This window comes from Moschus berezovskii, chromosome 2, assembly GCF_049115385.1.
Source record: "Moschus berezovskii isolate FMDL1 chromosome 2, NW_MosBer_1.0, whole genome shotgun sequence".
Classification (NCBI taxonomy): Eukaryota; Metazoa; Chordata; class Mammalia; order Artiodactyla; family Moschidae; genus Moschus; species Moschus berezovskii.
Window position 1 is genome coordinate 129,544,591 of NC_142461.1, and position 14,246 is coordinate 129,558,836.

Sequence of the window (14,246 nt, forward strand, 5' to 3'; positions counted from 1 at the left end):
GCTTAGCAGAATATCTTGAACTACTTTTCCAAACTTTTAAGGATAGGGAGACTTAAAACTTGTTGGCTGTCGGGACTGTTAGTTGGGTTTAAAAATAAAATCAACAAAACACTTGTAAACTGGTTTCTTGTAAGGGAATTTATTTACTGTGTCTAATTTGTTGGAGCTTAAATTTTACTTTTAAAGTAATTAGAAAAAAGAACTAGTAATTAAGGGAACTGAGATCCTAGTCTCTGTTCTATTAATTATTCAATATATTCAACAAATTTTAATGAACACCTCAACATCCTGCCCTGAGATATTACAGATGTATTAAGTGGATGAAGAACAAGATCACTTCCTAAGAAGTAAGATCAAATTATCTACACTACAAGCTTATAGATTTTCCACAAAGTTTTAAACTTTGGATTATGAGACCTTTTAGAAACTCCCTTTCAGGAAAATGACTCATATTTAGAGGATAATTATGGCAGAGTGTAGACTCTACTTCATCTCAAACCTTGATTTGGACTATTACAGATAACCACAGTGCCCTGAGATATGCAGTGAAACAAAGAAATTAGTGTTCTTCAGGGTAAGAGCTGACCTTAGCAACCTGATTTTTATAAAGTAAGCATTTGAAATATTAACTCCTGTCTTGTTATTGCAAGAGGCAGAGGAATTGATGTCAACAAAGTCTACTTTGAAAGACTTTCATGTTAAAAAGAAAGGGTTTTGTTTGCCTACCCAACTCTCAGAGGCATCTTCTGTACTAATTCCTTGACTAGTCCCTTCCTCCTAGTCTCTGAATCATTACATACCTCTTACAGCATCTCTAAGTATTTCAAGTGGTACTGAGTACTAAAATAGCAACAAAAATAAATAGGCTAAGAAAGCAGAAATTTTAAAGTCTATGAGGTAAATTATCTAATAAAGCTCTATTTGTATCTATTAATAAAAACATAGAGAACAAGGAAACAAGTCATCCATTAGCTCCTGGATATCCTTGAGACATTTTTATTTGAGTCTGTGAAATTTTCCTTAGTTGAGAAGCATTCTGAACGCTATTAAGGCTTAAAAACTCTGACATTCATAATAAGTAGAGATGGGTGAATTCAGTTTCTTAATTACAGACACTTGAGTTAGGGAAATGGATAGTATCACAGTGGTTACTGTTATTTTATTTAAGACAGAAATTACAGTGCATAAAAATTCAGTTCAGCTCTTCTGGTATAATCTCTCCCCAATCCAGCTAAAAGCATTATTCTGTTTTGCATCCATTAGAGTAGCCATTAAGTGTTGAATGTTTCTTTTATGTGAAAAGAGTGTGCTTTTCTCTCAAATTTAAATCACTCAGTATCTTTTGAATGTCTCTTGCCTAAGCATTGAATCCACAATAATCAATAATCATTCATTTAACCCTAACAGGATTTTCATTCCTAATAGTCAAATATTCTTTTTTTTTTTACCTCTTTTCACAGTTAGTTTTCTTGGAGCCCATTTCACACTTTTTTCTGCCCACCAGTCCAAACGCAAGCACTCAATGGCATAACCATTGCAGGCAAAATGTGAATTTTACTTCTTCTGTCACGGAAACTTATCTAGTCTAACTTCTCCCCAAGTTATTCTAGAGATTCTGCCCAATTCCAAACAAAACCCTAGGAGGCTTTTATGTAAAAATTGGCAAGGTGATTCTAAATTCATATGGAGATAAAAAGGGATCTAGAATAGGCTAAACAATCTGCATAAAGAACAGAATTGAAAGACTAACACTACCTAATTTCAAAATCTAATGTAACGCTACAATAACAGAGAATCCAGAAATGGACCCATACATGTATATGGATAATTACTTTTTACAAAGGCACAAAGGAAATTCAGTGTAGCATAATGATGGTCTTTTCAAAGAGTTCTTAGATATGTTAGGTAGTTATAATAGGAAATAGGAGTCCCAAATGGTAGTGGCTAAAAGACAAAGAAAGGGAGAAGCTCACAAAAAGGGAACAAAGGAAAAATCTGAATCCTGGAGTGAGAGCCTCTGGTGAAACAAACATGCCCCCTTCCTGGCTAGCCTTTACTTGCATAAGGCAGATTGGGGGGGAGAGGGGAGGACAAGACGTATAAAAAGAAGAAGCCAAAATGGATTAGGGCCTCTCCTGCGGGAGTGGCTCACCTACAAACCTCAGGGATGGACTTTCTTTACCAAGTAAAACTCTGAGCTATAACACTGGTCCGCCGTTTCAAATCTTTTTTGTGCTGAGACAGAACCAAGGAAATTACACATTCTCCCCACATATCAAACACCAAAAGCATATATCTATAAAATTCTAAAATGATAAACTGACATTACAAAGATAAAAAACTTTTCTTCCATAAAAGATATTGACAAGAGAAGGAAAAGCTATATAGGTTGGGGGAAGATACCAATCACATATCTAACAAAGAACTTATATCCAAAATATATAAAGAACTCTTAATACTCAACAGTGCAAAAAGAAAAAAATCTCCATTTTTTAAATGGGCAAAATATTTGAACAAACACTTCACCAAAGAAGACATGCAGAAGATGTACACATAATAAGCATATGAATAAAGTTCTAAACTTATTAGCCACTAGGAAAATGCAAATTAAAACAATGAGCTACTACTACACGCACCTATACAATGAGATTTTACAGCACCTCCCAGAGTTGGTGATGGACAGGGAGGCCTGGCATGCTGCAGTTCATGGGGTCACAAAGAGTCAAATATGATTAAGTGACTGAACTGAACTAAACTGATGCACACCTAATAAAAGGAAAAAAAACTGAAGACTAAGAACTGACACTACTCAGTGCTTTTCAAGATTGAGGACAAACTCGAACTCATATATTTTGCTGGTGGAATTACAAAATAGTACAGGTACTCTCAAAAACAGTTTAAAAGTGTTTTTACTGAGTGAAATATATACTTAGAGGATGCCACATTCCTCTCAAATCTTCAGTCACTCCTTCTCAGTCACCCTCACTTGTACCTGGTGTTTTTCCTAGACTATACTGATATCCCTAAAGGTTTAGTTTTTTTCCCTCTTTTCTTCTTATACTCTCCTATACTCTACTCTCTCCCCAGGTGATCTAATCTACACCTTTGACTTCAGTAGACATCAAATCACTGATAATTCCCAACTTTATATCATCATGTTTTACCTCTTCTACAGCTTCAGATCTACAAATCTGAAGACCTCCTGTATATATCATATATGTCAAAGTTGCCTAAAACTCAACATGTCCCAAACATCCTTTCTTCAAAGCTAGTCTTCTTTGAGGTTTCCTTGTTCACTGAATAGAATAACCATATTCTAAGTTCCTCGAGACTGAACAAGAATAAACACTGGCAAGTCTCTCTCCTTTTCCCCTCCTTTCCCTATAATCAATCACCAGTCTAATGATGTTTTATTTAACTATCTATGAATCCCATCTTTTCATCTCAACCATATTGGAAGCTCCACCATATTTCCCCAAGACTGCACCTAGAACCATCCAGCTTAGGCCAGTCTCCCTCCCCTGGTCCATTCTCCAAATAGTACATGAGCTAACCATTTAAAATTACAAATCCAGAGGGTTCCCCACCTCAACACTCTGTGGATTTAAGAGGCCGTTCCTTCCGGAAGTGTATAAATTAGTCTGGGATAGAACCTGCACGCTGAATTTACTAATTAAGAAATGAGAAACCAGAACTATAAAGGTGGCATAGAAATACAAGAAACTATTCTTAAGTAATCTTTTAAAACTTTGAACAGAGTTACAGATTTTACCATTTGTTATAAACTGGTATATATAATTTAACCAGAACCATAAGAAAATTAGTATTGTGTGAATTCTGAAGCACTTTCAACATGTTGTGGTAATAATGTGGACTTTCTTGAGTTTTACACTTTCATAAGTAAATGGTCTGTATCTCGTGCCTTTGTTGGTTTTCTGTGAGCTGTAGTTTCTGGGAAGTGAGCAGCTCTCATTCCTGTAACTCTTGTAATCCAGTCATTCGTGTGCCTCCTTCATGTGGATTCAGTACGGCTGAGGTGCTGTTATCCCTCTGACAGGAACTCTAACTCAGTGTAAAGCCCCAAAGGTCTGTTACTTATTTTTATTTTATATTGTACTATATTTTATTTACAGTGTTGTGTTTGTTTCAGGTGTATAGCAAAGTGATACAGTCATATACATATATATATATATGAATTAACAAAAGCAGTTCCCATCTTTTGATGGGGTGCTCATGGTTTATAACATAAATGGCATTACTTTGAGAGAGGGATAACTTAGGTATGGTATTGGTTTTTTTTCTTTTTGCAGCTTGAGGCAGTTGTAAAATAACTTAATGTAGCTTTTTACAACTGTGTATTCTATAGTAGTTTTTCATTTGGTAAAATTTTAACTATTAATGTTTTTGGCATTGTGCTTTTTTTAAAAAAATTTAAAAAATAAAAAAATTAAATTAAATTAAAAATCCGATTTTATCATTTTCCTGCTTTAACCCTTTTTAATTGGCTTTTAAGATGAAATTTCAAATTCTTAATGGCTAAATCCCTCTATAATCTCTATATCTAGCCTCAAGTCACACTATTATTACTCCTATTATCTTAAGTCAGTTCCTTGAAAGTGCTATACCTTTGCACATGCAGTTTCCTGTTCCTAAAATGAAATTTTTTCCCTTCCTTGCTCCCTCCATTTCACAAAACACCTATATTCATTATTCCAATCTCAAATCAAACATAATTTATTTGCAGAAAACTTCACAAATTATTCAGCCTAAATTGGGTTCTCATTATATTGCATACTTCACAATACTTTCCTTCACAACAGCTTCCCAATTTGAAATCATAGATTTATTAGTGGGCATGCTTAATATATTTATTTGTGGGCTTCCCTAGTGGCTCAGAGGGTAAAAGCATCTACCCACAATGCAGGAGACCTGGGTTCGATCCATGGGTCAGGAAGATCCCCTGGAGAGGGAAATGGCAACCACTCCAGTATTCTTGCCTGGAAAATTCCAGTGATTGAGGAGCCTGGTGGGCTATAGTCCATGGGGTAGCAAAGAGTCGGACACGACTGAGTGACTTCACTTTCACTCTTAATATATGCCTCCCTCCCTATGCTGTAAGTTCCATTAAAGCAATAGCCATAGCTATTTTGTTGAGCACTGTACCTTTAGTACTGTTTCACTGTCTGGTACAATGAAAGTGTTAATCGTTCAGTTGTGTCTGACTCTTTGTGACCCCATGGACTGTAGCCCGCCAGGCTCCTCTGTCCATGGGATTCTCCATAGACATGGCAAGGATACTGGAGTAGGTAGCCATTCCTTTCTCCATCAGATCTTCCTGACACAGGGATTGAACCAAGATCTCCTGTATTACAGGGGGATTTTTTACCATCTAGGCCACCAAGGAGGGCTGAATAAATATATAAGGTAGAAATGATCCCTATATTATAGATGTAGAAACTGTAACTTAGAAAGGTAATAAAACTTCTATGTCACTCTGCAATAAGGAGGAAGAAGCAGAATTCAAATCCAAGTACACAGAATTCTAAGCTATGCTCACTTATTCAGCTGACACTCCCTTTATCCTAATTGTTTCAGCTAATTAGATACAGAAACTCATGATAGGTTTGTCCATCCTTTCCCTTTAATTTAAACAGCTTTGATGAACAGTCTCAAATAGCAATTATTATCTCAGTACACTGCCAACTAACTGAACGTACAGCACCCACTCCACTTATGCAGCGGCAAACGCTAGATGACCAATGAGAATGAGCCTGTCTAGAGCATAACTAGTGGATCAAAATGTTTTCAGAAAGTTAAATTTATCCCCCATTTTGTCCAGCAGCTGGCAAAGCTACAACTGGCGACTGTGGAACGATTGCTTGCCACACGCAGGTGGTAGAAGAGAATTAAATTACAAACACACAAAAACGTGATTTTCAGCTGTTGCACAATGCTGCTATGTTAGCCAAGAAAGAAGTGGAATTTCTAGAAGCTTGGATTGCCTGAGATTTTATGTTCCAGTCAAAAGAGTTCAAATTAAGGGCAAGACTTCCCTGACAACAACACAGCACATGACTTTTCCTTTTGTGTCTCTTCTGTTTTATATCTGTTGCTGCTGCTATCTAGCCTAAGTTATAACTGAGTTATAATGCTGGTTGACTTGGCTGATGCTAACTGCTGACATTAACACTTTTTCTCTATTATTAAATGATTATCTAATACAGTTTAATAACCCTCTTTTGAAATTCCCTTCACAAGTTTTGACAAAAGTTTTGTCAGAATTTTGAAAAAAAAAAAGTAATGCTGACATGGTATCTTCTATCGCCCATCTGCCAGGAAAACCTAAGTTTCTTATAAATATAGAAAATTATTATGTCTGTAAATAAGGAAAAGTTGATGTTCAATATGATAGGGCTGATAAAAATGTTAGTGGAATTTTTTTGGTTTTCTTTTTCTGTTGCTTTTCATTTCCTATATTTATATTATCAGATTTTGGGTAGTGTTTGCTCAGAAACTCTTGTTAAAAGTCTATTGCTGCCCTTGCTGATTAATTTTACTCTGTGTTACTGAAAGAAAAATTCATTAAAAAATATAACTGGGAACTTCTTTTCTAGGCAATAAAAATCAAATTGTAAACAATATATACGATATGGTACAATTAATATAAAAGTATAACCTCATACCAATGAAATGTATGAAAACTATGAAGATACAAATTCTCTAGGTAGCATATTATTACAGGTATTCCTTTAACTGTAAAAATTAAGAGAAAACAAACAAAAAACAAGCTTATCCAAATCTATTCCAATCAAGTCACAATGACTTAATGAAAGTATCCATCTTAAAACACTGCTTTAAAGAGTAACTCCAACTTCCCATGCTTCCAAGTCTTTCACTCTTCATTATGTCAGAGTATTTTCATGGGGTATTTCCTACCTTAAAATGAATACTTCATTAAAATGATGAAATAACAGTGATTCCTCTAAGATGGTAGCTGTTTGCCCCTGGGCCCTAGCTTCTCGTGCTTCTGCAGGAGATGGAACCCTAAGAGTTGGATCCAGCATCAGCCTGGTAATCCAAATGATATGTACACCCCTTCACCAAGACTCATCCAACCCTAGTAATATCCCTCTCTTGCCACCAAAATCAGGAGTCTAATTCTATGAGATACCCAAGATCATTATATCAGAAGCAACGTTTTCCCCTCTCCAATAGCCCTGGACATCTCTGGCACCTAATGTTTTCTCTACAGGTTGCCCACCATCAGCTTTTTCCCTCCCTTCTAATAAATTTTATTGTTTCAGTAAACATATACAAAGCAGCTACTATGTTCCAGACTCAGAGGAAGGAGTGTCTCTGACATTGTCCCTTCCCTATCACAGATTAGACAATAAGTACATCAACATGAGTCAATAAAAGTTTGATCTTAGGGTCTCTCTCTTATTGTTGACAACTCACTTTCGTGCTTCCCTGGCAAGTACTTCCTTAAAACAATATTCTGATAACTATATTTTTTTAATTTTCTTTTAAGGGACAATAACTTCTAGGGGCACCCATAACTAATATTTTTACAACACTTCCTGAAATGCCACAAAATGAAGAAATGCAATAATTCTCTATTAGTATGATTCAGAAAAGATTCTGCAATTTCCTCCCTTCCTGGTTATAAAATAATGAAGCTTAGATAGGGTGAGGTGCATCGCCACAGTTAAATTTCAGTAATTTTTTTGTTTCCCCTTTAATATTTATAGTTTTGTAACATGATATAAAGGAGTTAATCTAGTAGTTTTTGCTCATCACTAAAAAATGGCTAGAAAATACTTTTGGGGGCAAGTCATGTAATATTGTGGTTCCCAGCCCTTATGAGACCATAAGAATCATTTGGGGAACAAAAAGCAAGACAAAACAAATCTGTCCAGGCCCTTCACTGGCACTGGTATGTTTTTTAAGTACTCCAAGAATTCTCATGTGCAGTCACAATGAAGTGATTACCTGCAAATGAAACCTAACATTTACTTATGGATTTCTGTACTCTCTCTGCCAGTCTCCTTCCCAACTTTGTATTTACTGCCCATGTCCAGAGTTTCACGTAGATTTTTTTTTTTTTTTTTTTTGAAAGAGTATACCTTATTTGATCATTTCAATTTTCCCTTTTCAGGATACTTACAGAAACCCTTTACATTTTTGCTGACTGTCAGATAAACTGATTTCTCTGTGGTTCCCATTCTAGTATCCAAACTGCCTAAAAAAATCCTACCCAGATCATTCTCACTTTTGTGACAAAGCATTTCATTGCTGCCTAAACTTACAAAATGTTATTCTAGAGCTTATTTGACAAGCATTACAGGTTTCACTTTGATGATTTCTAGCAATTTGAAGGAAAATGTTTCCACTGATTCAACACTACTGCTCACAGATTTTCCACAGCTCATGATAAATGGCAGTCACATCTGCCATCAGGAAAACAACCAGCCATTCTTAGTAGCATCAAACATACAGATAAGGAAGTATTTTTTCTGCAGAAAATCATCATAAGGATTTTTTTTCCCAAGGAGATATATAAAAGCACATTTACTTATATATTTTTTGTGCACAGATGAAAGCCTGAAGTTCTCATTTATTTTTAGTTAAGTAAATAAAAATCTCTGTCTACTTTACACTTCCCTTGTAGCTCAGTTGGTAAAGAATCTTCTGCAATGCAGGATACCCAGGTTCGATTCCTGGGTCAGGAAGATTCCCCTGGAGAAGGATATGGCAACCTGCTCCAGTAATCTTTTGTCTTTTTTTTTAAGAGACACGATACCTGGAGTTTATTTTCAATTAGAAACACAATCAAGCTTTTATCCAGCCTTTCCTTTGGGAAACAAGACTTAGCCACAGCCTTATCAACTGATAAGCAGCATAGAGTTTCTTTTTATAGATATCCCAGCTAATAAAGTAGGAAGGAATGATAAACTACTAACCTTCACAACATCTAATGCAAGAATAAATCTAGGCCTTCACTCTCAAATTGTTTTATCCTTTGATAAAATTACATATACTGTGACTTCTCTGGTCATCCGGTTAAAACTCCATGCTTCTAATTCTGGGGGTGAAAGTTTGATCCCTGGCCAAGGAACTAAGATCCCACATTCCTGCCACTTGATGTGGCAGAAGAAAAAAAAAAAAAACACCTGATCAAACCTCTAAATGTAGTGAACAAAAAACCAGGTTGTGTTTCTATGGTCACTGCTACTGCTGCTGCTAAGTCACTTCAGTCGTGTCCGACTCTGTGTGACCCCATAGATGGAAGCCCACCAGGCTCCCCTGTCCCTGGGATTCTCCAGGCAAGAACACTGGAGTGGGTTGCCATTTCCTTCTCCAATGTGTGAAAGTGAAAAGTAAAAGTGAAGTCGCTCAGTCGTGTCCGACCCTTAGCGACCCCACGGACTGCAGCCTACCAGGCTCCTCCGTCCATGGGATTTTCTAGGCAAGAGTACTGGAGTGGCTTGCCCACAGTCACTAAAATTCAGATTGGAGAAAATGAGGAGATTAAAGAGCCAGTTTCATTAACAAATAGCTTAAAATATAAAAAGAATGGAAGAGGAACAGAGAGAAAAGCCAGATAACCAATAACAATGAACAACCCTTTCTTGGATACCGATTTGAACAAATAAACTATTTAAGAAAATATAAATTTTTCATACAAATGGGAAAACTTGAATGTTGGTAAAGTATTTGATATTAAGAAATTACTTTACAGCTTTGGTCATAAAAATGACATTGTGCAAGTGTGAAATAGACAGCTAGTGTGAAGTTTTGTAAAGCTCAAGAGCTTAGCTCGGTGCTCTGCAGTGACCCAGAGGGGTGGGATGCAGGGGTGGGAGGGAGGCTCAAAAGGGACAGTATATGTGTATAAATATGGCTGATTCACTTCATTGTACAGCAAAAACTAACACAATGTTGCAAAGCAATTAAACTCCAATAATAGAATTTAAAAATAAAAAATTTTAAACATATTGTATAGCTGTATCTGAAATCAGTCTTTATCTTTTGAATGTACTCAAGTGTTTACAGATGAAATAATATGGTGTCTTGGACTTGCCTCAAACTAATCCAGACTTAGTGGGAGATGGTGGCGGACAGAAGAGCCTGCCCAGCTACAGTCCCTGGGGTCGCAAAGAGTTGGACACAACTTAGCAACTGAACAACAAGAGGAACAATCCAGAGTGGATCAGAGGAAAGTGGAGGAAAAATGAGACATCATTATTTACAACACATATATAAGGGTCCTAATACCCTCTCCAGTTCTGTATATGTTTGAAAGTTTCTATAATAAAAAAGTTTTAATCCAAATGAAAGAAAACCATATTGTCTGAGGAATTTGTGGGGGCAGGTTATACAACAAATCATTAACATCAGTTACTCAGGGAAACAGGATTACTGATGAGTTCTTTTTTCCTTTCTTTTCTCCATATTATTAATTTTGTTACAGTGAACATGAACCATTGACATGCTAAACATTACTTGCAGAAATTTTAAAAAGAGCACATGTCTAAGAAAAGCAGAAGTGAAAATCTAAAATTCACTTAAAAATTGGAGCTAAATTTGTACAGCGGTTTTATGTATATGAAGCATGTATTTCTTGTGAGGCAACACATATGAGATGTAAATAGTTCCAGTCAATGATTCCAGCTGGTAAAATCGATGATAAGCTCAGTAAAGATTATTTAAGACTCTGCGTTTAGAGTCACATACATTAAAAATACTCCTAAGCAACTCTTCTTCACAGGTCCTGTTGTTGCTATAGGTTACATCTTCCTTGACATCGTCAGTTCCTTCTTTCCACGCCTCTTCATTCAGAGATAATTTTTTCACCACTGAATCCTGAGTTAAAAATTCAGAGCTCTGATCAGAGGTGGAATCAAAGTCAAGTGCTAAGGTACTAAAATCATTTCCACTACAATAGTTACTCAAATCCTTGTTAGCAAAGAGCTCCCTTTTTGTGATCTGCTGTATCAAAGATGTATGATTCTGGGAGCTCTGTGATCTCAATCTTGAGATGTTTTCAGAACTCGTGAGGATAAGTGAATACGTTGCATTCTCAGGAGAGCTGAGATGAGAAATGGATGGGGTTCTTGGAGACACTATCTGAGACTGTGAAGTGAAGGTTCCATCTTTCTCAGGACTGGAAAAGAGTGTGACGAGCAGAGGGATGTGTGCAGCCATCATCTTCTTCAGTACCTCTTCAAAATCTTTCTTGGGGTTAGTCTGTGGGCTGTCAAAACTACTAGACCGGTATTTGATAATCTGTCGGATGGGATCAGAAATGTCTTCTCTCTTTTGGATGGCTCACAGTTTTCTACAGATGCTATCCACGGGGTTATGCCGCTTCTCAGCTACCTTCTTTGCAGAGGCCATTGTTGACTTTCCTCCAGTGAGACAGAGGAAGTGGTTTCACTTCACCAGCATCCAAGAACCATCTTCTGAGAACTCAGAATGGGGAAAGAGGCCTTCAGGACCAGATGATGTGGGTGGAGCTAACGTCTTTGCTCCAGTATCCTTGCCTAGAGAATTCAATGGATAGAGGAGCCTGGCGGGCTACAGTCCATGGGATTGCAACAGGGTTGAACATGACTTAGCAACTAAACCATCACCAAGTGTCAACTAAAGTGTCATATTATGATCAGTATAGCAGAGGTAATACTAAAAAGAAAGGAGAATATAATAAAAATCATAAGAAAGGGAATGAGTATGGCGGGCTGGAACAGACAGGAATGGCATAAGCCCTCTTGGAGGAGGTCACCATTAACCCCACCATAGAGCTGCCAGAACTCACACAGGACTAGGAAATAGACTTTTGGAGGGCACAAACAGAACTTGTATGCACCAGAACCCAGGAGAAAGGAGCAGTGCCCCCAAAAGAGACTGCCCCAGACTTGTCCCAGAGTGTCCAAGAGTCTCTACCAGAGGCGTGTGTCAGCAGTGGCCTGATGCAGGGTTGGGAGCACTGAGTGCAGAAGTACAGGCAAGGATCTTTTGAAGGAGGTTACCATTATATTCGTTACCTCCACCATAGCTTCAATTCAGTTCAGTTTCAGTTCAGTCACTAAGTCGTACCCGACTCTTTGCAACCCCATGGACTACAGCATGCCAGGCCTCACTATTCATCACCAACTCCTGGAGTTTACCCAAACTCTTCTCCATTGAGTCAGGTCTGTCATCCCCTTCTCCTCCCGCCTTCAATCTTTCCCAGCATCAGGGTCATTTCAAATGAGTCAGTTCTTCACATCAGGGGGCCAAAGTATTGGAGTTTCAGCTTCAACATCAATCCTTCCAATGAACACTCAGGATTGACCTCCTTTAGGATGCACTGTTGTATCTCTTTGCAGTCCAACAGACTCTCGAGAGTCTTCTTCAATGCCACAGTCCAAAACCATCAATTCTTCTGGCTTAGCTTTCTTTATACTCCAACTCTCACATCCATACATGACCACGGGAAAAACCATAGCCTTGACTAGACAGACATTTGTTGGCAAAGTAATGTCTCTGCTTTTTAATATGCTATCTAGGTTGGTCATAACTTTCCTTCCAAGGAGTAAGCGTCTTTTAATTTCATGGCTGCAGTTACCATCTGCAGCGACTTTGGAGGCTCAAAAATTAAAGTCAGCCACTGTTTCCATTGTTTCCCCATCTATTTGCCATGAAGTGGTGGGACCAGATGCCATGATCTTAGTTTTCTGAATGTTGAGCTTTAAGCCAACTTTTTCACTCTCCTCTTTCACTTTCATCAAGAGGCTTTTTAGTTCCTATTCACTTTCTGCCATAAGGGTGGTGTCATCTGCATATCTGAGGTTATTGATATTTCTCCTGGCAATCTTGATTCCAGTTTGTGCTTGCTTCATCCAGCCCAGCGTTTTTCATGATAAGTTAAATAAACAGGGTGTCACTTTTCAGCCCTGACGTACGCCTTTCCTGATTTGGAGCCAGTCTGTTGTTCCATGTCCAGTTTTAACTGTTGCTTCCTGACCTCCATACAGATTTCTCAAAGGTAGGTCAGGTGATCTAGTATTCCCATCTCTTGAAGAATTTTCCACAGTTTGATGTGATCCACACCGGCAAAGGCTTTGGCATAGTCAATAAAGCAGAAGTTGATGTTTTTCAGGACCTCTGTTGCTTTTTCGATGATCCAGTGTATGTTGGCAACTTGATCTCTGGTTCCTCTGTCTTTTCTAAATCCACCTTGAACATCTGGAAATTCAAGGTCACGTATTGCTGAAGACTGGGTGGAGAATAATGAACATTATTTTGCTAGCATGTTGCAATCGTGTGGTAGTTTGAGCACTCTTTGGCATTGCCTTTCTTTGGGATTGGAGTGAAAACTGACCTTTTTCAGGCCTGTGGCCACTGCTGAGTTTTCCAAATTTGCTGAAATATTGAGTGCAGCACTTTCACAGCATTATCTTTTAGGATTTGAAATAGCTCAACTGGAATTCCATAAACTCCACAAGCTTTGTTCATTCTGATGTTTCCTAAGACTCACTTGACTTCCCATTCCAGGATGTCCGGCTCTAGGTGAGTGATCACACCATCGTGATTTTCTGGGTCATGAGGATCTTTTTCGTACAGTTCTTCTGTGTACTCTTGCCACCTCTCCTTAATATCTTCTGCTTCTGTTAGGGCATAACATTTCAGTCCTTTATCGAGCCCATCTTTGCATGAAATGTTCCCTTCAATTCAGTTCAGTTCATTCCCTTGGTATCTCTAATTCTCTTGAAGAGATTTCAAGTCTTTCCCATTCTATTGTTTTCCTCTGTTTCTTTCCACTGATCATTGAAGAAGGCTCTCTTATCTCTCCTTGCTATACTTTGGAACTCTGAATTCAAATGGGTATATCTTTCCTTTTCTCCGTTGCTTTTCGCTTCTCTTCTTTTCACAGCTATTTGTAAGGCCTCCTCAGACAGCCATTTTGCTTTTTTGCATTTCTTTTTCTTGGGGATGGTCTTGACCCCTGCTTCCTTTACAATGTCGTGAACCTACATCCATAGTTCATCAGGCACTCTGTCTATCCTATCTAGTCCCTTAAAGCTATTTGTCACTTCCACTGTATAATCATAAAGGATTAGATTTAGGTCACACCTGAATGGTCTAGTGGTTTTCCCCACTTTCTTCAATTTAAGTCTGAATTTGGCAATAAGGAGTTCATGATTTGAGCCACAGTCAGCTCCTGGTCTTGTTTTTCCTGACTGTATAAAACTTCTCCATCT

General features: G+C 37.8%; 1 pseudogene; it reads right to left on the reverse strand.

The window, feature by feature from the left end:
• Positions 1–10,695: 10,695 nt before the first annotated feature.
• LOC148778621 (uncharacterized) lies at positions 10,696–11,400 on the reverse strand (annotated as a pseudogene).
• Between the last annotated feature and the right edge of the window lie 2,846 nt (positions 11,401–14,246).